Here is a 27,593-nt window from a genome sequence, read left to right on the forward strand (position 1 = left end):
CTTGCCAGTATTTGAGCGCCTCTGAATAACTTTCTCCTTTTTATGGGTTCTCAGAGGACATACAAGTGGGAAACATGTACTTTAAATCCTCTTCCATGAGCCGGTCAGTCCAGATGGATGATGGGCTGCATGGAGCACAGCTGAAGTCAGTGAGCCCTGCCAGGAGCCAGTAGCTGCCCTTTCATGCAGCAGTATTGGGATCATGTTGTACTTTTTACAGCTGTGTCATGAAATGCAAGATGCCATACAACAGTGCTGTAGAAATGTAATAAAATCCCATCTTGGATATGTTAAGCATTTCCTTCCTCAGAAGTTACTACTGACACGCTGCTAATCCCTCCAGCTGCACCCTGGACAGGCCCATCAGAGGTGACCATCAACATTCTCTTGGCTTCAACCAATCCCATAAACCTGTCCAGCCACCAGGTTTACTGCTTCTCAGAATAGCACACATGGATACTAGGAAAAAGTATTTCTGTTTCTTTTTAAATGTGAAAGTTCAGCTATCACATGACATCAAACTGCATAGTATGCACTAAGATATTTCACTGATTCACTCTCTCCAAACAACAGCAACTGAATTTTATGTATGCTTTCACTAGGGTACCATCTCTCTGCCCCCACCCCCAGCAGTTTCTTTCTTTGTATAAAAACATGTTATTACTGTGGGAAAATTGAAAGAAGAGAATTTATAAACCAATACTATTAAACATTTGATTCCTAAGAAGCTCTCAAATTCATCTAGATCTATCTCCTCTTTCCCAAATTTTCATTTTTCCAACTATCACTATGAATATTTATGATTCAAAAAGTTATTTTTTATTTTGATAACATCATTTTAATTGAGTTTATCAGCCAAAAATTACTATCATGGTCTATCAGCCTACTGCAAATGCTGCTCAAGGGACTAAAACGTGAATGCTAAGCAGAGAAGATAGACCCTTTCACTCTCATTACCTATGTTCAAGAAAGACAAAAAGCTGATATATATGCTAAACCGAAGTTGTATTAAGTTGGAGGGTATTTTCCCTAAAGAGATATGCACTAGATTCTTAACCCATACCTGCTGTTTTCAAAAGCGCATGTCCTTTCCTCCATCCCTTAAGACAGTGTGGGACAGGTATGTGTTAATACACACATATTGACTGTGTGCTTTGCTATACACAAGGAATTAACACTTGATCTAAATATAGTAGGTTTAGTGTAATCACAACTGATCTCAGGAAAAAAAAAACCAGTCACTCACTCAACAAAAGCATGAAACTTGTCATCGAAGTCAAGCATTTAGTGTGTCCTCAGCCCATAGCTAATTTTTTGTTCTTTAGTGCATGTTATTCAGTCTAGCATTTCACTTTTTAATATCAAATTATGTATTGCAGAGCAGTGGCAGAAGACTGTATTCAAAGCAGATAATAGTCCCCTACTTGAAACTTTTCTCAATCCTCTCTTTTTCATTCAGACACCAACCACATTCCCAGAAGACACCAAACAATATTCCTCTCTCATCACTGTTTATAAGGTTTGTAAGAAGTTTTGAAAGAGATCTGTCAAAATATATTAAAACTACAACATTTCCAAAAAAGCCCCAACTGAGTAACAGGAAGCTAGGCATTAACACCCTACTGAACTTTAAACTCTTAACAGGTCATTTTTCCTGGACTGTTAGACTCAAAAAAATTGGAAGCAAAAGGTAAGGATCGGATTAGGCAAAACTAAGTCTAATGCAGATTCATATCTGTGAAGTACAGTTTTATAACTTGACCTACTCTTTTGTGAACTTTCAGTGCAGTGAAGGTCTACAGACAGCCTGAACCAGAAACTACTCCTTTGCAGAACTTCACGACGGGGTTATAGCACAGAGTGGGAATCTCAGATCCTCAGCAATAAAATGGAAGAGAAATGTTCCCGCTAGCTAAGAAGTAGAAACATCTCGATTCCAGCTAGCTACTGTGGAGAACAAAACATCCCTTTTGTGATTACAGGGTGCATGACTACATGGTTACAGCTGGTTCGCTGTCATGGAACTAGACCAAACAGACATTAGTGGCAGCAGCAGAAAAGTAGAAAATAGCATAGATAAGAAATGTCCCAACAAACTGGGGAAGATGAAGGGACGTCAGTCTAATAGCAGAAAAACCTGTAGGCATAATATCAAGGACATTGCAATGAGGGTCTTTGCCTCCACTGATGACACTGTAGATCAAACACCAGCTTTGTTCAAAGATCTGATCTCTCCTGCTGAAAAGAGGTATTGCGATAAAGCCCTAAGAACAGTCTTGAGGGAGCATTGAGTGAAGCTAAGACAAGAACAAGATAAGCCTCTTTTTTAATGTGTTGCTCTAATTTCTCTCTGCCTTTTGCACCTAGTTTTCAAAAAACATTTCTATGCTACTCACATCCTATTGCCAGCTGTGAGTGCCCACATACTGAATACATGTCCTTTTCACTGACAATTTGAGTTTTAACTGATCGTCACTGCCTAAGGTAAGGTTCTGCATGCTCCCGTTAACCAGTTCCATGTGGCTCTTGCCAGAATCTTGGAGATGCATTTCGCCAAATCTCCTTTTCCAGCCAAACCCACCAAGTACCAGCAAGCATTAACCTAATGTAAAATTCCATGTTCTTCTTACCCAGTTAGTTGGCAGTGTTCTGTTACCCTCGAAATAACCCACGTTTCACACTGACCTGTTACACCTGTCTCCCAAGGTATCTGCACTACTGCTGTTGATGGTAGTTCTTCATTAGGTTTGGACACACCACCTCCTGCTACCTTTAAAGATAAATCCATTTAATATTGAGAGCTCCATCTAAAATTGAATTCAGGAACCAGGAAATTCCAACAGAAACTTAACTCTGAGCAGAGGCTGCAGAACAGACAAAGGTGGCATTCATTTTGCTTGTATTGATAACGATGGGATTAGACTAGCTATTTTTGCCATGTCTTTACAAAAAATCACTGGCTGTTCAAACAATAAACCAGGAAGCACGCTTAGTATCCTTCCATTTTATCATACAAATCAAAGCAGACCAGGGACTTACTGACAAGAATTCCAAATTTAAGTAAGCAATAAAATTCATGCTTCCTCACTCATCACAGGCCCTGAGAAGGACTACTGCTTTGTGTTTCATACAACTGTATTTACTTAGGCCAAGAAAAGCACCAGAGCAGTATCTTACTGTGCATATCGAGGGTCATCTGAATAAGAGTTGTAAAGGATAACCTGGCTGGAAAACTGGTGCTCTCTGTAAGATACACACAGTTGCCTAACAGCAGTTATTTGTATCAATTATGGATTTATATGTGTAACTCCTTCACTTAGGAAGAAATAAATAGATCCTATAGATTATACTACATAAACATTCACTTTTAATTTCTTACTGAAGAGACTATATGAGCACAGTCTGCATTAGAGAAAGACAGAGATGATAAAAGAGTTAAGCAAGGGGCTGTGACAACCGGAGGTGACGCAAGAGAAGGAAACAAGCAAAAGAGGGAGAGTAGGCAGGTAAAGATAAATAGAAAAACTGGAAGAGCAGTCTGTAGAACAGAACAAACAAACATATACAATTGGAATTGGGTAAAAAACAAGTGAAAGAAATATTTTGAGCCTAAATAATGCAAATCCTGTCTTTCATTCAGTATGGGGTTTCACACTCCTTTCCCGGCTTATTCCAGAGCTGTGAGTAGGTAAAGAACCAGTAGCTGCATCCACAATAGACTGGATATTAGGAAATTTTACTTCACTGAAAGGGTTATCAAGCATTGGAACAGGCTGCCCAGGGAAGTGGTTGAGTCACCATCCCTGGAGGTATTTAAAGGACGTTTGGATGAGGTGCTTAGGGACATGGTGTAGTGGTGGTCTTGGTAGTGTTAGGTTTATGGTTGGACTCAATTATCTTAAAGGTCTTTGCCAGCCTATACGATTCTGTGATTCTGTGAATAGGAAAGGTTCATTTGAGATTTTTTGGTATCTCTATTTCTTATTCATCTCAAACAAAGCCAGGTTCAAATGACTGGTCTGAAGTGGAATTATCCTGTAAAATATTTTGATATGGGGAAAAATCTGTAATGCAAACATTTTACTATCTGCTTATTTTCCAACTTGCAGCATAGTTCCTTCTTCTATTCTTCACTTCTTCTTTATGTAGAAATTGAAAACCTTAACACGTTGACTCAAATCTTGTCAGACATGCAGGTCTTTCAAATATGCCCAGGCAGGAGACAAGGTACATGAAACTTAATATGCTGTCTCAGTTTTGGTTGAAAAGTCTGATTTACAAAGTGGAGAAGCATTTAAACATTTTGAAGAGTCCTCTCCAACCTGATGACCCAACTAGGACCCCAAGTTGTCAGTTTTTCCACTACAGCCAAGGTTGATGGAGTGAGACATACAGCTTCTCCCTGTCCTATAGACTTGGATCCCCACTGGTACATTGCATGCTTTATCGTGTGTTACCACAACTCTTGGGCTGCCTATTGAGAACTCCAATTTTCAAGTCTGTACAAAAATATAAATAAAAGTTTTGCTATATTTAGCATGCATACTTAGGTAGGTAAACAATAAAATCAGTACATTAGAGCTTTTATCAGCCCTGTTCCAGCGGTGTCTGATGTTACACTGTATTACTGAAACACTGAATGTTGAGCAATGCTACAAGACACCCAAAATACTAAAGAAAATAAAAATTCATTAAAAGGACACGCACTGTTGCATCTAAGATGATAATAACATTTTACAATTTCTTTTACTTGCTAAAAAGAACTCCCCCGAAAGATCAAAGCAACAGTAATGAATGTTTATTAATTTAGCCCGAAACTACAAGATAAAACTAAAATTTCTAGATGAGTTATTAGCAATGGAAATCAAAAAGCTTTTTAATCTAAAAATGTTGCTCTCTCAAAAACTGAAAAGACTCAGGTGTTCCCAAACCTTACCAATTCATGAACTTTATGTTCCAGCCACAAAAGAAAAACAAAGATCAGTAACACATAAACCAGAGTAACAGAAGCTTGCTTCCAGCACAAACATTGTCAAAACTCCAGCTCTAAAATCAGACACATTCTTGGTTGCTGTTATCAGCTTGGTTGTTACACTAAAATGAATTTTCACAAAAAAAAAGAAATGTTACATTTAGGCTTCGAATAAATCTTGAACGGCAGAGCAATTCCAGGAATAGCAGCTCAGATCTCTTATGGCCAAGGCAGAACCCTGCTTATAATAAAGATTGCTAATGAATGTTAACGGTCAGCATGCATGCACGACAATGTAAAGCAGTTGGAATATTTTGAACACTGGCTGTCTACTGAGGGCACAAGTTTGTGTTATAATGAATGGAGCACTCACTTCGCCATTATTAGAAGCATCTGTCCTAGGACCATTTGGAAATTGATTGAAATTCAGGCCTTACCAGCAGTTATAACATTTGTTCATATTTTATTTCCGCAAGAAAGTAAACCTGCAGTTGAATTTTGTTCCGAGTTTAACATGGTTAGCAATTTTAGAGACAAATTTAAACAGCATTAACATGACTTTTTTTTTTTAATCCACTATCTGATTGGAATTTTCATCTTTGATACAATATTTGCCTATATTTCTGTAGTACACATATGTATACACATATGCAAAAATATTTTAATTTGGCAGTGCGGTTGCAAAGGTGATCTTAATTTGCTTTATCCTATGTTTTCCTACACATATATATGTATGTTTATATATATGTGTGTATATATATATATGGTACTGTACTGCATTACATCCACTGACTGTTTTTCCAGAGGATGCTCACCAGACCAGCCATGGATGACCAGTATACCTTTATAGAGCAGTTACTCAACATTTTGCCTTTTTCTTGCTGCTCAATGCACTGCCCTGGACTCTATTTACTGCACAGTATGATTATTAATTATTTTTTCTATTACAGGATACATTCTACAATATTATTACTAAAACGCATGAGTGGCTCATGAAAATTTATTTGTATCCATACCCTGAAGTGGATTTATCTCCACCTTCCAGAGGAAAAGGCAAGGTACAACCATATCAACACTGTAAGCACCAGTTAACTCTCAGTGCTCATATTTCCATTGTATTTCATACAGTGTAGTAATTCAAAGTCAGGTGAATTATGTTGTGGATAAGAAACATTATCACTTAACTTTTGCAGGCATCTGCTCTTGATTCAGTTGCAGTTTTCATAGTCTTTTTAAAGGTCTTATATGTTAACCCAGTTGGGATTTTTTACCCTCCCTAGATGAGCAAGAGAATACTTAATACAAAGGCAGCCTCCTATTAAACATCAAACCATTTCTTCAAAGTACGAGGCTGCTAAACTTCAAGAAAGGAGAAGATATTGTGTCCTTTGTTCTTTGAAATTGTTTAGTCTTCATCAAAAAAGTTTTAGCTCATTTCCCCACCCCCAGGTCTACTTGAGACAGATATCCAAAACGGAAAATTTCCGTTCAAACTGTTAAAGCTTAGCAAAAAATCACAGAAAACTGAGTGCAAAATTTTACAATGGGAAATACTGGGCATTATGGATTATGTTATCACCTAGGCTAATAGCATGTCTCTAAAATTACCTTTCAAATGCTCCAAGTAACACATGTAAATAATTTAAGCAGCTTGCCAATGAATTACAGGTCTTTTTCATGGGTTTGGATGAAGAGAGCACACAGCTGTCAAAAGGCTGGAAAGTGACCTGAGAGCAGGCGTTTGCTGCCAAATTGTTTCAGCATGCTGATGAGATCCAGTTTTGGGGATGGGTCGGGGATTCTCACCATATTCATCTTAGGCCATTTGAGTCCAACTCCACAACCTTTTTAGATCATCGCAAATTTGTGGCATCTTTTTTCATTACCATACAACAGTATTTCTGTTTAAATGAATTCAGTAACTATAAACTCCAAATTTACCTGCCTATAGAAGAGCCTGAAAATTTTGCCCATTCTGATGGGGATGAAACATACTCGTATGAAACAGAAAGCTACATAATCTAAACCACATTTTTAACTGTTAGGCATTTCTTCACCAAGATATTCATTATCCTGTGTGCGTGTGTGTGTGTGTGTATATGTGCATATAAAACAAAACAGACGTTAGCCCAGATCCTGCAGCTGAGCTCCCCAAATGCATATATGAATGTGTGGGTGGGCATTGCAGAGCAGGAGGAAACTTTGCAGGGAAAGGTAAAAGAATCAATTCTGGGGCTTAGAGACATTTTATAATTACTGTAGGTATTACCTGGTATTTACCTGTAACCAAGGGCTGGTGCTGCACATCTGAGTGAAAGGGAGTAAGTTTAAATGTTTTGTAGCAGCAGTAAATTAATGGTTAGTAAAATTATTTTTATGGGATGTACATAAAATAGCAGGTGCTTTCCAGACAAAAAGAAACTGCCCAACTTTAGTGAGTTTCCAGCTGAGTGATATTTGCTTTCATCTGTCATGGCATTATTTGGAATATACACAGAACATCTCCTAGAAGAATAGTACATATTTCCGTGAAAGAGAAAAACACATTTTCTGGATATGAGGAAAAGATATGCGTTAGAAAGGTGTGCCAGTATTGTCAGTTCTAAGATATAAAATAGAGAAAGATGAGGGACTTAGCATTAGCTATACTGAGTATCGCCATGCCTTTGAAGCAACTGAATCCCAGAGCAGAAAAACAGTCATGCCTCACGTGCCTTGGAAAGAAACTCACAGAAAAAAAGCACATGGCAAGGGAAGTCAGGGGACTGCTCAGCCTGCTTCATGTTTTTAATTGGCTGCTTTATATGCAAAACCTCTTGTAACCCCAAGTCATGTGCTCACATCTGCCACTATGTTCACACACCCAAACCCCTTTCTGTGCCCAGGACCTGCAGCAACAGGTTATCTCCCTTCCCTTGCAATACGGCCCCAAAGGTAGACATCTTTTACAAAAACGACGTGGGGCATAGGGCACCCACCAGCAGATGGAGGACATGAGCTCAGTTCCCTCAAAATAGGGAAATTCAACACCCGTATTCACAAAAAGAAGGCTCAGACCACCGGGCCACAGATAAAACTTCATCTATCGTCTTGTGACTGTGCCACCATACGATAGAAAATCCAAGACACTCAGAATCAGGGTGACTCCAAGCGAGAGGGAGCCTGAATTTGAAAGCTCAGTGTTGGCTATCGGTGGAGGCCATAGCCAGCAGGAGGCATAATTCAGGCCTCCCTGTAGACAATGAACATCCCCACTGTCTTACGCTTACCCAGAGGAGTTTGCACCCTGTCCACACCCTATCTTCTTTTGGGATGTAGGTGTTCTTAAAGGTTGAGACAAAAGCCGTCAGTGCTCTTGGATAAGACTTCTGTTGCATACATCCCTCTATGTTAAGCTGGGAATGCAACACAGTCTATCTGCCAAGAAGGGCAGGCTCGCCACGCTGGCCTTTTGCCAAGGATGTGTTGTCACAGGATCACAAGAGAGCTTTAAGAGGAATGAAATAATAACAGTAAAAAGAAGACAGACGGAAACGTGATTGATCTGATCTTTACGCTGTTGGGGTAATATCTTCTCAAAACACAGATACAACCAGGTATGCAGCTCACAATCTCAGTTTTCTATTGTAGGTAGCTAGATTTAGTGAGACCTGCTGCAGGCTTGAAAGACTTTTCTCACCCCGGCTGTGAAGCTGCTTTATGCAGCTTCTGGAATAATCAGGGTGCAGTTCATCAAGCAAGTTTAGACTATTTTTAAAAGCATACTAGTATTATAGGGCAGGAGCACAAAACAATGAAATGGAACTTCATAATGAATAAAAGCAATTTGCAATGTTAAGTCTAGACTGGCTACCAATCTCCATAATATGATATACTCTAAAATCATTAAAAAACATTGCAATGCATTAAATCTTGCATTTGAGAGGTGACAAGCCAGTACATATACGATGTCACATGCCAAATTCTGTTGAAGGAAATAAAGTCCATTATATCACATTTTTGCTAGAGAAAACAGTGTTTTGGGTATAGTAGAAGGCAACAGACCCCCCCAAACAGGCCCGTGGGAGAAGTAGGAAACCCTAACTTTAGACTTCATTACCAATGACTTATATTCCCAGTAATCTGCAGGACCCTGGAGGGGGATATAGATCTATCATCAGTACCAAACTTAATACTCAAAACCTTAAGAGCGAACACAAAAACGTTGGTATTGGTGACATAGCCCCTACCCTCAGAGTCACTGCAGAGCAATGAGGAGTCTTCTAAGCTCCCATATTGGGGCTGCATCAGGATGTAGGCATCCTAACCTGTTGGCATGCATTTACTAACTATCAGCAAACTTTAAAAAGTATTAATAATGTCTTCTGTCAACAGTCATTAGATCAAAACTGGGATCTTCCTCACGAGCATACTGCTCCCCAGTAACTGCCAAGTAGGTAGCTTTTCGTGGTGTGTCACCCTGAGGGTATCTAATGCAAAAGGGTGGAGTTGTTGACCTGAATCATTTACAATGGCTCAGCTGAGTTTTTTGTGGAGCAGGGGATGTAAGCACACATGAAACAAAGACCATATGCTTAAACTAAAAAATCCCTTCCATTCTTTATTTTACAATCACATTGTATTTTACAGCCTTATTTAGATTTATGAATAGTCAATTCTATATTTATAACTATCATAAAAACTGAGCAGCTTATTGTTTTTGTAAACCTAACCTCAGATCTAAGCCAAGAAAAGTAAAACTAAAAGCTTTCTAAAAAAGGAACATTGTTCTTACACCGACAGAACAGATAGAAAAATAAAATGTCTAAAACGAAATGGGCTTTGCTGGTCAAGGGAAAGTAGTGTCATGCAAAGAGAAAACGTGGTTCATAGTCGAGTTTGCCGCCTGACCTTCTGTGAGGCTTCTAAGCCTTCAGGTCCTTCCTTCAGCTTAACCTGCTCTAAGGATACTAACCAAGGAACACAAGTAATTATGCTGAGCTCCTTCCTGCTGTGTCTTTATGGGAAAGATAATTTATCACTAGTAGCTACGACAAATTCAAGAACTTGCACCCTTGGAAAACAGTCTGTTCTGTGGTTAAGCTGCGAGGCTTGGGAAAAGGGAAAGCGGATACTCTTGGTAATGCAAGTGCTAGACTGAACAGGAGGCTTGGTTAAAAGCTAACAAACCACTCAGTACACATACAGGTTATTTAGTACAGCACATACCTCTTGTTCAAGACAAAAAGAAAATTCTCTTCCTTCTTCCACTAGCTAGTACAGTGAGGCCATCCCAATAAACACTTCCTATATTTAAATTGACAAAAGCTGCATCAACTATCTTTTCTAGTATTCAAAAGGTTAAGAAGAAAGGAGTGTTAAAGGTATGTCAGTCCCACAATTAAAGTAGGATCCTGTTATGCTGGAAACAGCACTAATAGCTTCTCCCATACATCATAAAGTCACTGCACTGAAGCCTACTTGGAATCCTTTGAAAGTCATGAGAAAACCCAGCAGAGAAGTCTGGTACAGACAGCAATTATTTACAGTTGCATAGGGATAGAAAGGTTCCCTGAACAAGCAGCACAGCAGATTTCTCAGTAAAACACAGCTACCAAAACTAATATATACTATGCAAACTGTAACTAAAATGTTAAATCTCCAAATTTTAGGGAAGGAATTTATAAACTTTTCTAAAGCCCTGAAATTCAAAACTTAGCTTGAAAGGTTTCCAAGACCTATTTCCGTTTAGGCTATATCTCTCTACTAAAACCATACAACCATACATCATATATTCTAAACACTGCTGTTGCATTGCAGTGAAGCTGCAGCACACTAGTGGCTTGGAAGGAGGTGGCCACATCTCAATCATTCTACTTTTCCCAAGAGAGATGGGGCTCGCTTACCTTTATTACGGTCACACCACTTCCTAGATCCCAGAGCTAACAACACCTGGACTCTTCTTCTGACAGTATGCAGAAGGCTGATGGTAGGGAGAACTGCCTAACATAGGAACTGTTAAAACCAGGAGAGGCTGGAGTTCAAAACTGGAAGTTAAATGTTCAGGCAGGGCGGGGGACTAAGCAAAGAGGTAGGGTTAGGGGAAGAACAGGAGGCAGGCAGAAAAACAATCAAAGCAGCAGGTACAGGCAAAAGAGAAGAGAAGAGCAAGGAAGAAATGAAAATGCTGGAATATTTGAACTACTGGTGACCATTTGAGTGGGGAAGGGCAATAATGCATCATCCCTTTCTTGTCAAATTCAGATTCTGCCTACAAGTTCTCCTCCGTGTGTGAGCTGAAGAACATGGTTAGGAAAATGCAAAGAAGGTTGCAGTGTGCATGCCACTCCCAAGAACTTTTAAAACTCAAACCTAACCAAAATTGGAATGACAGGTTATCAGTCTAGACCTTTCCAAGAGACAGAAGTCATCCAAGCTTTTTGTTTAAAACTGTCATAGTTTTCTTACAGCAACAGAGAAGCATCTACAATGTAACAGCAGAGGCCTCATAACTACACTAGCCAGACAACTCACCAGGACGTTTCCATCTCCCACTACAGTTCATCTCAGAGCCCTGCAATATCCCCAGCTGCAAACTGCAATAGTGATGGATGAGTTATGCAGCTGATACAGAAAACCAGAGTGCACAGCTTGCCTTGCTTCATCATTCCTCAGATATTTAGCATAGCTTTCCCCTCCTTCCCTTACAATTCACAGAAAGGCAGATGGCTACATTTTTCCACGCTTTGATGGAAGAAAAGGACTGTCGGCTGCTTGCCTTTATTTAATAGTTGTTTCAAGAGCTTTTCAGCAAAGAGAAAAAAAGAAAGACAAAAAGCAAAAGGAAAAAATCTCCCTAAAAAGCAAACCAATGCAGTATTTCCAAGCCAGAAGGCACAATCTGATTAGGCCACTTAAATGATGGCATGGATTTCACTCTTACCAGTAGATTCTTTGACAGATAAAGGTTGGTCAATCTTTCAGTAATGAGGTGACTGGTAATAGTGTTTATGTATCAAAGTTTGGATGCTAACCTCTCAATACTAGTAGGTTTTCTTGTGTTTTTGCTATGTAAGGAAGATCACTTCGTTGCTTCTTTTGGCATTACTAAATGTGGTTTTGGGATGAGGAATGCAAAATGGACTTTTTTTAATCAGAAACATACTGCAGTAACTACATTACTATTTGGTATTTTTAAGCAGTCTACTTAGTTACAAAGCAATCACCTATCAGTTACCCATCTGCCTTGGAGCTTGGTGGCACTCTGGTGTGAGTGTCGTCCCATATTCCAGAAAGCTATACACAGCAGGAGCGGAAAGACCAGAGGATTCACATCTCTAGTAAGCCAAGTCCCCAGTGGCTTAAGACCTATTCTTCTCCTTAAAGAATGAATGTACATGTAAATCCCAGTGTTTCCATAAAACATTTATAGTTTTAGAACAGCAGAGCAAACATGGGCCAATTGCAGGGATTTTATTGTGTTTGCCTTCTGCAGAAATGTGAAATCTCAATCATTCTTCTTTTACAAGAGCTTTTGCAACATGCACATGTGCCTTGCTGAATTAGCAGTGGTACTGTCTGGAAAGCATATGTAATTAAATTGATGTAGGGAAAGAAAAAAGACAGCCCATTGTCTATTGTTCCTAAAAAAACAACTCATGTATCTGAGAAACAGGAGCCAATGGATGCAGCTCTTATTAAACAGAAGACAGAAAAAGTAAAGATGAGCATAGGTTTGCACTAAATTTTCTGCCTTCCAAGGAAGAAATGCTGAGGGGTTGTAAAGGCTTAGAATGTTATAACTCTTCCTGCTTTAAGGTTAACCATCACTTTAAAGCAGTGTGGAAATACATTGGGTTGTTTTATGTAACTTTTGGTATGGTTTTAAACTCCAAGAATAAAAGAATTGATGAGGCAAAACCAAAACAAGTGTTCAATTACTTACGTGAAATAGCCAACTAGATTTGTCTCCTAGCTCCCTTTATAATTAATGGAGCAGCAACCTAGGCATGAGAACTTCAGATAATATAAATCAGTATCCATAGCTCCACTAAAGTCAGAGCTATGCCAATGTACACCAACTGGCTTAGGAGGACAAAATGATTCATCAGCTACGTCTGTGCACTTCTTGCTTGCAATTATTTACTTATTGCATCTTTCCCAGGATTATAGCTCATAGAAAACATGCTCCCTAGCAAGGACTAAACAAAAGAAACATGTACATTTACTGGTATTTTACAAGCATTTTGCCAACAAAGTTAAGATGTTAGAATGGACACTACATCTGAATGGAGTCTGAACAGTTTAACTAGGCACACCGAACAGATAAACAATAATTTTCTTAGACTTAAAACATTAAAGAAATAGGATGCTTAAGAAGGAAAACATCCTTCCCCAAAGCTTCACACACAAACCAGTTTCCTCATCTGTAGCGTTTACAGTGAAAAAGTGGGACCTAAAATGGAACAGCCATCTTCCACTACTGCCTCTCAGGAAGACGGAGTTCTCTATAATGTCCCAAGTTTTGGTAAATAACATTTTGTGGCATGTTCTGATGATAAGATTATTTTCCAGCTTCAAGAATTGAACACAGGCATCTCTGTCATGAGTGACACACTTTGGAGGACTAACGCAAGAATTGTAGCTTAACTTATACCACCCAAAGTTCTACCATTAGAAAAATTATGTTTAAAGGACAGCAAATGTGTATTCAAAGGAGCAAAAACAAGCATTCCTTTATCCCTAAGCATGACAAGTCTATCTCCAAAGCATATTGGCCTACACACAAAGCTTGTGCTTCTTACACAACCTTTCACAAAAAGTTCCCAATGAACTGAAATCCTGAAGAAAAGTGCTCTAAAGGTGAACTTTCAGAGAAGAGTGCACAAGCAAAAGGCTTAGCATGTCTCAGCACTGGCTTAAGGATCAAGATCAATTTTTTCTTGCAAGAAATAGGATAACTAGCCAGAGGATATGAACTTTAAATCACACTTAGAATCCCATGTTCTTCATGTTAAAAATATGGAAAAAAAAGTATTCTTCTCCTATTCAAGATTCAATTTCTCACTAAAAGAAGAAAATTCCTCTACAAAGAAACTGCTGTCATTGAATAATACGGCTTTGTATCTAATTTAAGTTTGTATGTTTTCATAGGATCATATAGAAAGATTAGTGGTCTAAAGTTTGAATCAGCAGATTTGATGAGAAGAGGGCAAAACATCCTTCAGCCATATCATCTCTTTCTGCAAGTTTGATTTTATATTTAAAATTCTCCAAACTCTGTATCTTCGGTAGTTATCTAAACAGAACAACAGAATGCTGAGGCCAGAAAGTCCAGAAAAGAAGAAACAGGTATTTGGTGAATAAACATTTTTTCCTTTCCCAATAGGATTGTTATCACAGTTGCCACTTGCTAGTCTGAAGCAATTAACACATCAGGGGCTGAAATGGTACTTCTGAGGCAGAAAGGAGTGTGCTCTATTCTATAAACACACCTAAGTTCTCTAGTATATATGTTTAATAGGTTCACATTATCTGGGAATCAATCATAAAACAATTTATCCACATACCTGTTCACCTGGTTTGTTTAAAACTGTTTTCTCCCAAATATACAGCCCACTTTATTTCCTTAAGCTTAAAAGAACAACATATTTAGCATTTAAGTGTAAACAAAGCCAAGTGTTTCTTCTGAAATGCAATACAAGTTAGCTGTAATTTCTGAAAGGGACAGTGCTTTAAACAAAAAAAAAGGAAGAGTTACTCACATCTCTAAAGGAAAACCGAGCATTTCAGCTGACTGCAGTGAAAATTTAAACTAACTCCACAAGATGCCTGTTTTATTTTACAGCACAGGTGAAACAAAACCTAGACCATCTGTGCTAGGAAAGGATGAACAACAGGATTGAAAGCTGTGCTGGATGAGCTTTTAATTACTACAGGTGGCCAATAAAACAATAGTTACAAACAGTAGTTCTACAGAAACATGGAAAAGGGAAATTTAATGAAAAAACCCTCTGTTTCCTTTCTTCATCTTTTCTTTGCTTCACTGGAGGCCACTGAACGGCCTTCTCCGAGCATTATGAGATGTGTATTTCTAGCAATTTTAAAGCCAGAATTGGTGTTGTTTTCACATTGTCAGTCAGCATCCAAGGTATATTGGGCTCTTCTCTATGCAGAGATTTTCCTCGCCCCCCCCCACTTTTTTGTGTGTACTTCATTGCTTTTTCACCCGCTCACTGCAGCTTTTGTCACATCTTCTCTGCAAGTCCAGGACCCTGCACCCATGAAAGTGGGGCACCCACCCACCAACAGGTACTGTGGATTCCCTGTAGGAGCTGCAAGGAACGGAAAGAGAGCAGCATTTTGCTTTCATTTCCTCCTCAGTGGAACAGGAGCCGCTGGCCTAGCTCTCCTTGTTCTTTTTCACCACGGGCAAATCTAGTACCATGTCCGTACATTTATTTAGGCCAAACACCATGATCAGGAAATAGCCAGATGTCGGTGCCCAATCACATTTTTTTTCCATTTCCCACTAACTGGCCACTGCTGAAGCTTTTACAAGTGGTCAAACGTTGGACATGACAATTGTGCATCACTCCTATACCAGCCTTGCTGGCTGTTGGTGTGGGCCCACTGCTGGGACATCCATCATATGCCGAGTAGAGAGAGTCACATGAGCGGGAATTTCCCACTTCCAATCCGTGAGGTGCTAAAAAAGTGAAAAGAGAACTAGAAACTGCCTTATTCTCAGAGAAGGCAACAAATTGGCCTGCAGATATAATAGCTACTTAGGACACCAAAAAAGAAAAAAAAAAGAAAAAAAAGAAAAGAGAAAAAGAAAAAAAAAAAGGAAAAACCCTAAATGAAACAGGAAGATTTTACTGTGCTATATTGGGGATGCATTTGTATCCTAGGCATCAGTTTGTGAAACTGATATTGTATTTCAGCCTCCACTTTGCATATCATTGAAACTATTTATCTCACTATAATTTAAGGTACTTTAAAAAAAAATGTTTAAAAGACGTACTTTTTTTTCCCACTTGCTTGCACAAGCAACAAACACCCTTACTTTGAGTGACAGTAGTGGCTATGCATACAGTGATACAGTGCACGGATCTTTTATGACTGCCAGCGTATCACAGCCTGCTGAAGTTAGGAAACAGCTCCCATTTAGCCATTTCCCTCTCGATAAGCAGGGACAATGCATGATCCAGTGGCAAGCAGCTCATCCTCACCTTCTTACCATTTTTACCAGTGCAAACAGCTGACTTTGCAATGGTAAAGGTGTTGTCCTGCAGAAAAAAAAAAAACAAACAACAAAAAACCACCACCTTTTCCTCTTACATCTCTGCAAGTTTTGAAAAAACCCATCTTCTTCCTTCCCTCCAGAAGAAGATCAGAGGGGTCAAGAGAAAAAGCATACATTTTTGCACGAAGCTGAACTCACTCTCAGCCCAGTCCTCCCGTTCCTCTGCAGAGTGACTCCGACTTTCTCCCTTTGCTCTCAGCTATGCCATTGAGAGCCCTGCCCCATGCCAAGCATTTCCTATCCCTCCTTTTTACGTGGTCCATCTCACCAGGCAACTGTGGGCAACGGCTGTTCGAGTGCTGCAAATGTGGTTCCCAGCTGTGTCATGTGTATGCATGTATTTCCCACTAACAGACCTTCACCTCGATTTGCCAAAGAAGGGAGCAGGATGAAGACATTGGTGCTGTTTGGTTTTGTGCGTGCTGAGTGTGTCTGTCTGTGCTGATCTGTGCAGCCAGCCACGTGCATGTGTACGTATGTGTGGCATATGGGTGTTTGTGTGTATGTACCTATTGGGAGTACACACTCAGCCTCACTACTGATCAGACCTGGGGGCCTGGAGCTGCAGAAGCCTCCCCTCTATCAAGCTGTCACGTTCAGAGTCCCCATAACAGACCCCTCTCGTTTGCTTCTCAGAAGGTGTCAAAAGCCTTTCCTGGGTTTCCTCCTTTTGGGAATTTGTATATGACCAATAGCAACAGTGCTCTGGAGAGCAGCTCCCATTGACTTGTCTTGACGGGTTTCACAGCAGGACACTGGGGCTGACACCCTCCTGGGACAGCCCGAGGAGGGGCCTTGACAGGGTGTCACCTTCCTCTGAGTCCTTAATATGGGTTCCTGCCTGCCTTTGGCCCCTGTGCTCCTCTAAGCTTGTGGAGATGGGCCTTTGATAGCCTGATGGCTCCTGGGATGAGCCTGGGAGTAGCTGGGGCAGGGGATTATTTGGGGTCCCCCACTGCCGTTGTCTCTCTGTGCTCTTCTGTGTGTGTGCAGATGAGCTTTGTAACACAAAACCTAACAGTGATACCTATGAATTCCAGTCGTTGGAGGTGGTGGACAGAACGTCTTCAAGTCTTTCGAAGTGTGGCAGAACTTCTCGATCCCTCTGATGCTTAGAGGGTCATATATGGAAGTCTTTGCATCCTGAGTTTCAAAAGAGTAAATTTGACCCTTTATTAACCAAGCAAAATTTTCCTAGTTTGTTTTGTTACTGTCTGGGTTTTGACTGATGCCAGAACAGGTTTTTAGCTAAAGTGGTGCTCAGCACTGCTGAAGAATCCTGATGCTGAACAGCAATGTCTGCTGAGAGCCTCAGGCCTCTGGGGAAATGCTTGCAAAGAAAAAAAGGTCAGGTACACAGTCTAGCAGAGCCTTTACTTTCTGTGAGCTAGCTGTAGGGACCTGGGGCATATTTGAAGGGTTTCTGCTTTTTGGGAGTTTTAGCAGAGATGGATGGATTAGCTCTTGACTGCTCCTTTGGAAAAGTATTTTTTTGTCTATTGCCAGACAAGAACAGAATTATTTGAACAGAAATTGTTTGAAAAAGAAAAAATACACCAAGAACTAAAAGCCTGCATTTTGTTTAAAGTCATATTTCTTTCTGTTGTTTAGTTTTGTCTGCATCTTAAATGATAGTAAGAAAAAATTAAACAAGAATGTCTGTATTCTCCAGTGCATTCTGTGCACTTCATAAATTTTTAACTGGTCTGCTTCCTAAAGTATTTCTGAAAATAAATAAATAAATCAATCGGGCACAGTAAGGAAAACTTCTAAAAGTTTTAAATAAAACCTATTTTGAAAGCAAATGGGTAAAAATGACGCAAATTTTGAACATATGCATTGGCTAGAATATTTTCCTTGCCCCAAATTCATGCAGGTTAGGAACCAATCTCAATTCTAAATGGTTTCAGAAAATCATTATATTGCTTTACAAAAGCCCTTATGCCTCTGAACATCAGGGGCATCTCAACAACAACAACAACAAAAACCAGGCTGGTATTTCTGCAGGGCTTTCACATCTTGCCCCTCTCGGGACTTCCTTTGCACAAGCTCCAGGAGGTCAGAGCGTCTCCAAATCCAGAGCGCCCTTTTTCTGCATTTGGCTCCAGTTCTTGCCTGGACTGCAGAGATCCATCTTTCTCTCTCCTTTTTTCTGTACATTTCCATTCTTACCCTCATTTTTGGTTTTCTTGCAAAACATGAGAAAAAACTTGCCTCCCTACTTTGCTTTGCTCTTTAGATCTTCCTTGAGACAGGAACTGAAGGTTGCACAAAATGCTCCAGAGACTATTTCTCACCCAGAAGTGAGGGATCCCAGACTTTCATGAGAGCATGTCACGGTTATGAACCACTCCTGGTTCACACCACGGGCTGTTCAGGCACCCTGCACCACATGTGGAAAACATGCTGCTCATCAAACCCTGTCCCCAGAGCCCTCCTGCTGCTTTGCCCCAAGCAGGACTGCCTGCATCGCTCCTGGCTCTTGCAAACTCCGGGCTCAGCCTCTTGCCATGAGCAGGAACCGGTCACCACAGCCCAGCTGGTGGGAACTCGCAGCTCCTACTGCCAGGGCTGCAGTTAAGAACAAGGTGGGATCACACCCAGGAGGCTGCCTTCAGCCGCACCATCTCTAAGCTGGCCATGAACCTCGGCAGCCACACCTCCCAGAGGGGGAAGGCCCTTACAGCCCCTCACAGTAAGTGAGTTATAATGAGCACTACACATTAAGACTACCAGGAACTGAACTCAGAGTACCTGGCTAATGAACAGGACAATGTTTTTGGTCTCTGAGTATGAGCCATCCAGTTACTTCAACCTCCGAATCCCTGCCAGCATTCTGTGATCTAAAGACAGGCAGCTAAGCGGCATGGTAATTCTAATTAAAGTTGGGCTAGTGCCTCACAAGCTTGTTTTTATAACCCTTCCTTTAAAATACAACAAATGGACCCTGCTGTTAAACAGCCTCCACTTCCCCTACAACAGAAGGATCTTACAGAAACTTCTTTCGTTCATTTCTCCATATCAGCTAATACAACTTCGTAGAAGTGATTTTCCTCTTCCATAGTACTAAAACCAGCTGCTTCCAGGTTAATGTTATCTCAAAGGCATACTTAAAGGGAAAAGCTGTTACTTTTTCTAGGGACAAAGTAAAAGCATGGCAAGGCTAAGGCTGAATAATGAAGTCACCATCATTTCCATTTCATCCATTGATTACTTACCCAGAGACTGCTTCTCTGGGATGTAATGATTTTTCATGCTAGCTCCAGCACATGAGATGGCACGTTAGACTGACATGCAACAGAGAAAGCGTACTTTCCCACGCAAGTGTTTCAATATGGCAGTTTGGTTTGCCAAATCCAGTGTCTCCTTGTTGAATGAACGTACAGCATGAGGTGAACAGTGGTGTGCTTCTTTGAGTATTCTGCACACTAATCTTTGTGGCAATAGTGACCAAGTTGGGAACTTCATCATTTCTGAGCCTTCACCAGAACAAGGCATCTCTTAAAAAAAAAAAACAAAACAACAAACAGTGCGAACCTTCATTTCAGCCTCTGATAGCCATTAGAAGATTAGAAGCACCTCCTTGACAAATATCTTAATACTATTAGGGCAGTGAATAAACTTATCTCTCCACTGTGTCTTCAAGTATGAACTCCTAGACATAAGGACAGAAGCCACTGTCTTCAAATTCAGAAGTCCTATACATCCTGGAATTCTGCCCACAAGTACAGGATTTTTAAAATTGCCACAGATGTTCCAGATTTGTTTGGTCAGTATCAGGATTTTCAGCCCTGAGCTAGCAAAGAAAATTTCCTCCTGCAAGCTATTTCAAAGTAGCAAAGAGCAGTGGCAGAACAGATTAATGACAGTTTGAAAAGGACCAACTGCAAAGGTGATATTATTTTCATCATGAAGTATGCTACTATGGATGATTCTAAAATCTAATGTACTTTAATACAGGTCAAATATAAATCAACAACCCCTCTGTATTCAGTCTCTCAAGAAAGTAAAATGAAGTGTGTGTTTCATTCTAGCACTTTACCCAGCCTTTATCCCAGTTTAGAAAACAAATGATAAAATGCTTCTGACATTGGAGCAGCCATTGCAATATTAGTCACAAAAACAAGCTTTCCACTACCAGTTTCTGCAGAGCAATGCTGGCATCCAGTGGCCAGTTAAGTAAATCCTTAGTGCCTGCTTTCTGCAGAGATGGCTTGTCTTTATAAATGACATGAGAAGATGCATCTACAATCTCAAATCAAATACAGTAGGACCATTCAGTTTCTCATAACTGCCTATTGACTCCATTCTTTGATGATCAAAGCTAGCTATCAACAAGTTTTAAGAAAATCATTACATTGAGCCATACATTTTGTGCCTGTTCTACAATCACAAGAGAAAACTTCCAGTCTTTTGAACGCCAAAGGGATTAGTTTGTGCTTTTGGGCTTTTTTGGTTTTACTTCTTCACCTTTATCACTCCATCCAACAGTGACTCTTTCAACAATTGCGATGACGAGCATTACACTTTCAACACTTTTTGCACCCTCCAGCTATAATAAAATTAAGATGTATTCAAACAGCATTGCATTGTGTGGCACCTATATCACCTCAGTTTTCATTAGCAATCATGAGAATGAAAGAAGCAACAGAATGTTCTAGTTGCATGATTTAAGTACTCAAAAATTAGAAACCCCAAGTTAGCCAAGCATCAACTGTTTCCTGAGAGAACACCATGGAAACAGAGTAGTTCAGTGACCAGACATTCCTTGTCAACTCTCTCGTAAGCTGCCCAGTCAAAACTGGTGCTCTGCAAAGCCAAACTGAGTGCCTACAGACTCATCAGCTGAATAATAGCCCTATGTGTGAGCAACTACCCATATCCAAAGGTCAGCTCATAACTAATTTCTATAGCTGAAACAATACAACTGATTTTGGTAGCTGAGGTCCCACTAGACCTGAGGTGGCTTTCTAGGGTGACGACTTTAACTTCCCTGCCATGGGAGCATGAAGGAGTGCAACACAAGAATAATCTGAGCGGACTTGGGCTTCAGCTATAGCTGATGATCCCAGAAGGCCCAGCCCTTCCAAAAACAGGTAGGTGACTTTATCCCATTCTGGTGCTCTGGGAGCACTCATCGTATTGGTTGCAGTGCAGTATTGGTACCCACACCGGCCTTCTACCTAACACTGCATTCAACCTGTGAGACAACCCAGCATCCCCAGACTGAGAAGCCATCGCCTTCGGCTTGTTCTGAAGATCTCAGAACAGACCAAGCCAGGCCCACCAGCCCCCTGCCAACAGGTACACTTTTGTACTGCAACACCTGTGTTACCTGGGCTTTCCCTCACTGGGGGATTTTTCAGCATCGCACAATCTTCAGCAACCAAGAGTCGATTATAATTAAAAAAAAAAAGCTTGACCGTATGAAAGCAGTACCAAGTTAGGAATTAAACACAGACAGACCAAGCATTATGGGGCCATATTAGGAGTCAAACACAGGGAAAAATTCCTGCCAAACTCCAGGCTAGGGCACACCCAGTGAACACAAACTTCTGGATTTAATGAAGGTGACAGGAATGCCCACAGAACGTAGGGGTGGCGAGCCATGTCTCCATCACAGGGAGAGCCTCCCTTGGCAGCTCCCCTCTGTCAGCTCTATAGAAACTTTTTGAAACAAAAGCTTGCAAAAGCTGAACAAACAAGCAAATATTAATTTTTCTGGTTTTTAACACTCGCAGAATTTCAGTTTCACACTTCTCCCCCACGCCCCACCAAAATTTAAAGACAGACACCCAACATAGAAGGAGTTCCAAAATATGTTAAGGAAAAAATCGCTACAAGAAGGCTGGCAATGTTTTTTCACATACAATTGCTATATAGAGCACAGTGCATTTAAGGATTTATCTACTTTTCCGACCCAGAAACCAGTCAGAGTTATGTATATCTCTACGTAAGATGCAAGCACAAAACCATTGGTGACAGCAAAACTAAGTATCCTTGGTGAATTCAATAGAATCATAGAATCATAGAATATCTCAAGTTGGAAGGGACCCATAAGAACCATCAAGTCCAACTCCCTGCTCCTCGCAGGACTACCCAAAACTAAACCATGACTAAGAGCGTTGTCCATCTTATTTGATGATATCAATGCAAGTCAAGAGGACTCACAACAGAAGTCATGCTTTCTCAAACATGAGTGTGGGAGCTCAGACAACAAGGCTGAGCAGTTTCTCAAAGAGCACAGAACACATATGTCGCAGGGGTAAAACAGCACAGTAACTGAAGTATTCCTGACATACCTGAAAGCAAAATACAAATACATTAAAACTTCCCTAGGAAGGCAAATAAAAACATTAGAAATATATGTTATACCTAATGGTTAGACAAATGGCTTCTGACTATTAGAAGCCGGCTCCTCTTGTCTTGGAGTAACTACTTAATATAGCTCTGTGTTTACTTGTATTGACTGCCTGAACCACAACCTCTGCTGTTAATTAAGCCAAGGAAACACAACACCAGAAGAACAACAAACAGAGGCAGAAGATTGTATGTGTTCCTGCTACCTGCATTAAAGAGGAACAGAGGCACAGGCTCAGGTAGTTTTTCTAATGGCAGTGACAAGTACCATGCCAGATCCCACTACAAATGTGCAGCCAGTTGGCTCCATTCAACATAAGTACATCTCCTGCTTTTTTTGCCCTAGCCTTGAAGAGTATAAACACATCATTACATACCTAATGCTCACAGAGAGCCTTCCCAGCATGTGCTTTGATAGCAGTAGTTTTGTAGCTTTGCTTCCCTGTAAATTCTACTTTTGGTGCAGAATACCTAAATCCCATGCTGTAACATGATATACACCTTGGCTAAATTATCTTATTATTTGTCAGTGAACTATGCATAACTCCCGCTGGCCTGAATTTACAAGCAGACTGACATCACATTTTCAACTCATTATATTGTCATGGTATGTTAATTCAATCTGCTCCATGACACACTCTTAGCTTATCTTTGTTCACAGAAGTTAGAAATTGAAGATACAGACTGGATTACTTGGTGCAGTTCAGGGCAGAATTATTCCCCACATTCACATATTCAAGAACAGGTTATTTTGGTTGTTCTTTAAAGAGAAAAACCCAGAACATTTTAAGCTTATCAGTAAAGTGCCTATAAACTTGCTATTTGTCCTAAATCAACGCATCTTCTTGGCATAGTCATAAGGCTGACGAAAGCCAGCGTGATGGTCAGCTAGTGTAGTTCAGCCACTTCCTTTCCGAGGAAGGACTTTAGTAAGCTGCAGTGACATAGCCTACAATAACAAGTTGCTTGTTTTTTTCCTTGAAGTGTTGAATCCCTCACATTTTTCTAGTATCTTGCAAAAGCAAATCTGTCTGGCAGCCTTTCCAGTTCTCAAACTTTAATGCAAATACGATATGGTAGCCTCTATTAAAGTCAACTAGAGTAAAATGCAATTAGCCATCAACAATGATTTTTTCAGTCCTCATGACCTCTCTACAGCATGCTTCAAGCATCATTTCCAAAATAACAGTTTTAAAACTTAACATTACAACAAATACAGAGTTAAGTCTCTTTGACCCTGTTCTGAATCCAAAGGCAGAGATAAATACAACTAGTATATGCTACTGAAATTTTATGGAATATCATGTTGCATCAGGCACTCTTCTAAGCCAAACCAAGCTAAGCCACACTAACACTTTGGGACTGTGCTGCTCCTACTGCAGTTGAAAAGCTCCCCACATGCTCTTATTCCTGACAGGACAGTGCATGACATTTCCCCAATGCACATTCTCCAAAAACCACCCAGAACACCTCCGCGTTGACACTCAAGCCATACCATGCAGAGGAACAGAGAGAAGTGTCTTACACCTTCTTTATCTGCTTCACACTTGCAATTGCAAAGGACCAAAACAGCTTTTCAGTGCTTGGTCAGTTATTTAAATACTCTGTACAACTACTGGGTAGTTTAAAAACAAACTTGAGGCCACGAAAATGATCTGAGGGCTGGAGCACCTCTCCTACGAGGACAGGCTGAGAGAGTTGAGGTTGTTCAGCCTGGAGAAGAGAAGGCTGCAGGGAGACCTTATAGCAGCCTTCCAGTACTTAAAGGGGGCCTATAGGAAAGACGGGGACAGACTTTTTAGCAAGGCCTATTGTGGCAGAACAAGGAGCAATGGTTTTAAACTCAGGGAGGACAGATTTAGACTGGATTTAAGAAAGAAATTTTTTACAATGAGGGTGGTGAGTCACTGGAACAGGTTGCCCAGAGAGGTAGTGGAGGCCCCATCCCTGGAAACATTCAAGGTCAGGTTGGATGGGGCTCTCAGCAACCTGATCTAGTTGAAGATGTCCCTGCTCTTGCAGGGGGGTTGGACTAGATGACCTGTAAAGGTCCCTTCCAATCCAAAGCTTTCTATGATTCTATGAAACAAAAAAAAACCCAAAACCTCATCAGCATGCAATGTTTTTCTTGTCCCTGTTTACAGGTGTACACTCAAAGTGTTTGTAACTACTCGTGATGTCAGAGCTACACTTTTCTGCTTTAATATTTTCACCCAGACATCCCTTCAGAGTTCACCTTTTCTACTTCTGCCAGACATCTCTTCCTTATAGAAATGGCAACCCAGTAATAGTTGCTCCATCTCTTGCCATCCTTCAGCAGTGTAATTCTGGCAGAAGCTGACATAAATTTGTGCTGACAAGGAGGATCCTAAAACTTGAATTGGTGCAATCATACTTTATAGTGACTCAGTGAAAGGTTATGGTGATTGGAGGAAGTTCCCAATACTGTAAAAAGTCAAATGTCATACCCATCTTAAAGAAGGGTATCAAAAGACTCTTGGGATCCACAGGCCAGTCAGTCAAACCTCAGTCCCTGAGAGGGTTATTGAACAAATCTTCCTGGAAGCCATTTCCAAGCACATGGAGAATGAGAACTTGGTGAGGAAAAGCCAACGTGGATCTAACAAGGGTAAATTATGCCTGACCAATTCGTTTGCCTTTCAGGAGGCGGCAACTGACTCTGTGGACAAGGGGAGAGCAGTGAATGTTGTATATGTTGACTTCAGTACTGTCTTTAGCACGGTCTGCCACAGTAACCCTGGTGCTAGTTTGGGGAGATATGGACTCCATCAGCTAGCAACAGGGTGGTGACTGAAAAACTGTGTGGAACACTCAGCTCAAAGGGCGAAAATCTGCAGCACAAAGTCCAACTGATAGCATGTAGCAGGGACATCCCTCAAAGGATGATGGTAAGGCCAGTAGTGCTTGATGTCATTATTAACGGCCTGGATGGAGGCAGATTGCAGTCTCAGCAAATAGGTGTAAGATACCAAGTTGGGAGCAGCCAATACGCTGGAGGAGGCTGCTACTCAGAGGAACCTGTACAAGTTGAAAACTGGGCTGGCAAGGAAGCTTGAGAAATTCAACAAACAAATGCAAGTGTCGAGCCCTGCACGTGGAATGGAATAACCCCACACAACAGTACAGGCCAGGAGCTGATATGCTATGAAGTAGCTCTGCAGAGAAAATCTGGGTGTACTGGTGGAAAGCAAGTTAAAAAAGAGTCAGCAGTGTGCCCTTGCAGTAGAGAAAAACAACTACATACCATGATGTAGGATAGCAAGCTAATGGAATTGGTTATTCTCTTCTATTTGCTATTTGTAAGACCACATCTAGGGTAGAGTGTCCAGTTTTGTGTAAAAAAAAAAATAAAATAAAAAAAAAACCCCAAACCTAAAAACCAAAACAAAAAAACACAAAACAGAACTTGTGCATCCAGTTATGAAGAATTTATACTGATGCTCTGTTCATTTCTCCTTTACAGATTTAATTATCTTACTTTATCATACTTAAAGAGATTAATCAAAGGGAAAGGAAATGCTTTCTATTCCCTAAAGTATACAAAAAAATGTGGGGGGGGAATCTTTATTTTCCTGAAATGTCATACCTGCCATGGTAGTTGAGGATCTCTCAAACAGCCATTATGAATTAGGAGCTTCCATTCCCCAGCTACACCAGCACAGACTTGTCACAAGTGTAGATAACATAAAATATACTTTTAAAACCTGAGAAATTTATGAAGTGAAAAATAAATCTTTCCATTTCACCTGGATAATGGTCCGTATATATTACCCCCTGCTTTCCAGCTATGCTTCTACAGTTGCATTTTACCACAGGAAAATAATTCCTTATACAGCAACATTTAAATAAGGTAGTTTGAACTTTTAATTCATACAAGGGTTGGTAGCTTCAAGGCTTGTTTCTTCAAGACACTGCTTTTATTTAGCCTAATGTTTTTCTTTTATTAAATATGTTCTTCAACAATCGTTAACAGCCCATCTCAGTTCCATTTTGCAGAAAGAAGCCATTTGTTGACCTACTTATGATGAAAGTGAATGGCAATAAGTACTTTAAAAATAAAAATATGTAGGACTGAAGAAACCTTCTTTAACAAAACAAGAGTTTCAATTTCCCCCCTCTTCCCACAATAATTTTAAAGCAACTGCACAAGACAACAAACAGTAAACAACTTCTTTGTTTCTCATATTACTGTCTATTGCTCCATGCAAGAACATTGTCCAATATGCACAATAAAGATATACAATGAATATACAGCTTTCTATAGCTTTCTCCCCTGCCTCCCAGCAACAGATTGTGTGAAACAAACACTATGGAGTTGCATTAGGTTGTTTTTTTGTTCCGCTTCCTCACTCCAATCACATGATGTGGTTCAGTGATACAGATGTTAAAAGTCTGCAAATAATTTAATCAGTTCTGCACTGAAATGTCAAACTTCTTTAACAGAGAAGAGGGAGGAACTGCAGAGAGGAAAACAAATGTTTCTGTGTTGGCCTTCACCTTCTCCTCCTTTCTCCTCAATGAGCTCTATCCCAACAGATGAATGGATTTAACCAAGTGCAGTAAGTATTTGCTCCAGATGTTGTAAGTAGCAATTTTGGCTTCTTGTGCTCTTCCAAAAAATGTAAATTAACATTTGAATATCATGCAAGTCAGCTGATGGAATATGATCTCATTCCTAAAAGGTTTGTACTGATAGACCAACCAATTTCTGTCATTGCACCATCATAAAACACTGTGAGCAAACTGCTACCAAAACAAATATACCTTTGAGGTGCTGAGAAGTCAGAACCTCTTCATATATTCTCCAAAATGACACAACAGATAAAAATTGAATTTTATTACTATGAGCAACTTCCCTATTTCAAAATTCACCTTGCAGAATAAGATATAAGAAACTTGAAAATAAGCCTGAATAACATAGCAACATCACATCCCTAAATGCTTATTTAAGAT

The 27,593-nt window shown here is 40.2% G+C and overlaps 1 long non-coding RNA gene across 3 annotated transcripts in view; it reads right to left on the reverse strand.

Moving 5' to 3' along the window:
- Window positions 1-11,548, reverse strand: part of LOC142406708 (uncharacterized) — a 71,023-nt gene extending 59,475 nt beyond the window's left edge. For 2 of the 3 annotated variants that reach the window (XR_012774674.1, XR_012774673.1), the window contains exons 1-2: window positions 11,227-11,267; window positions 10,858-10,950 (exon numbers count right to left, since the gene is read on the reverse strand). This is a non-coding gene — a long non-coding RNA (uncharacterized LOC142406708). Of the gene's footprint in view, window positions 1-10,857; window positions 10,951-11,226; window positions 11,268-11,485 lie in introns of those variants that run through there. The other variant, XR_012774675.1, reaches the window with a different exon arrangement.
- Window positions 11,549-27,593: the final 16,045 nt, after the last annotated feature.

Source organism: Mycteria americana, chromosome 2 (assembly GCF_035582795.1).
Source record: "Mycteria americana isolate JAX WOST 10 ecotype Jacksonville Zoo and Gardens chromosome 2, USCA_MyAme_1.0, whole genome shotgun sequence".
In the NCBI taxonomy this organism is placed as follows: Eukaryota; Metazoa; Chordata; class Aves; order Ciconiiformes; family Ciconiidae; genus Mycteria; species Mycteria americana.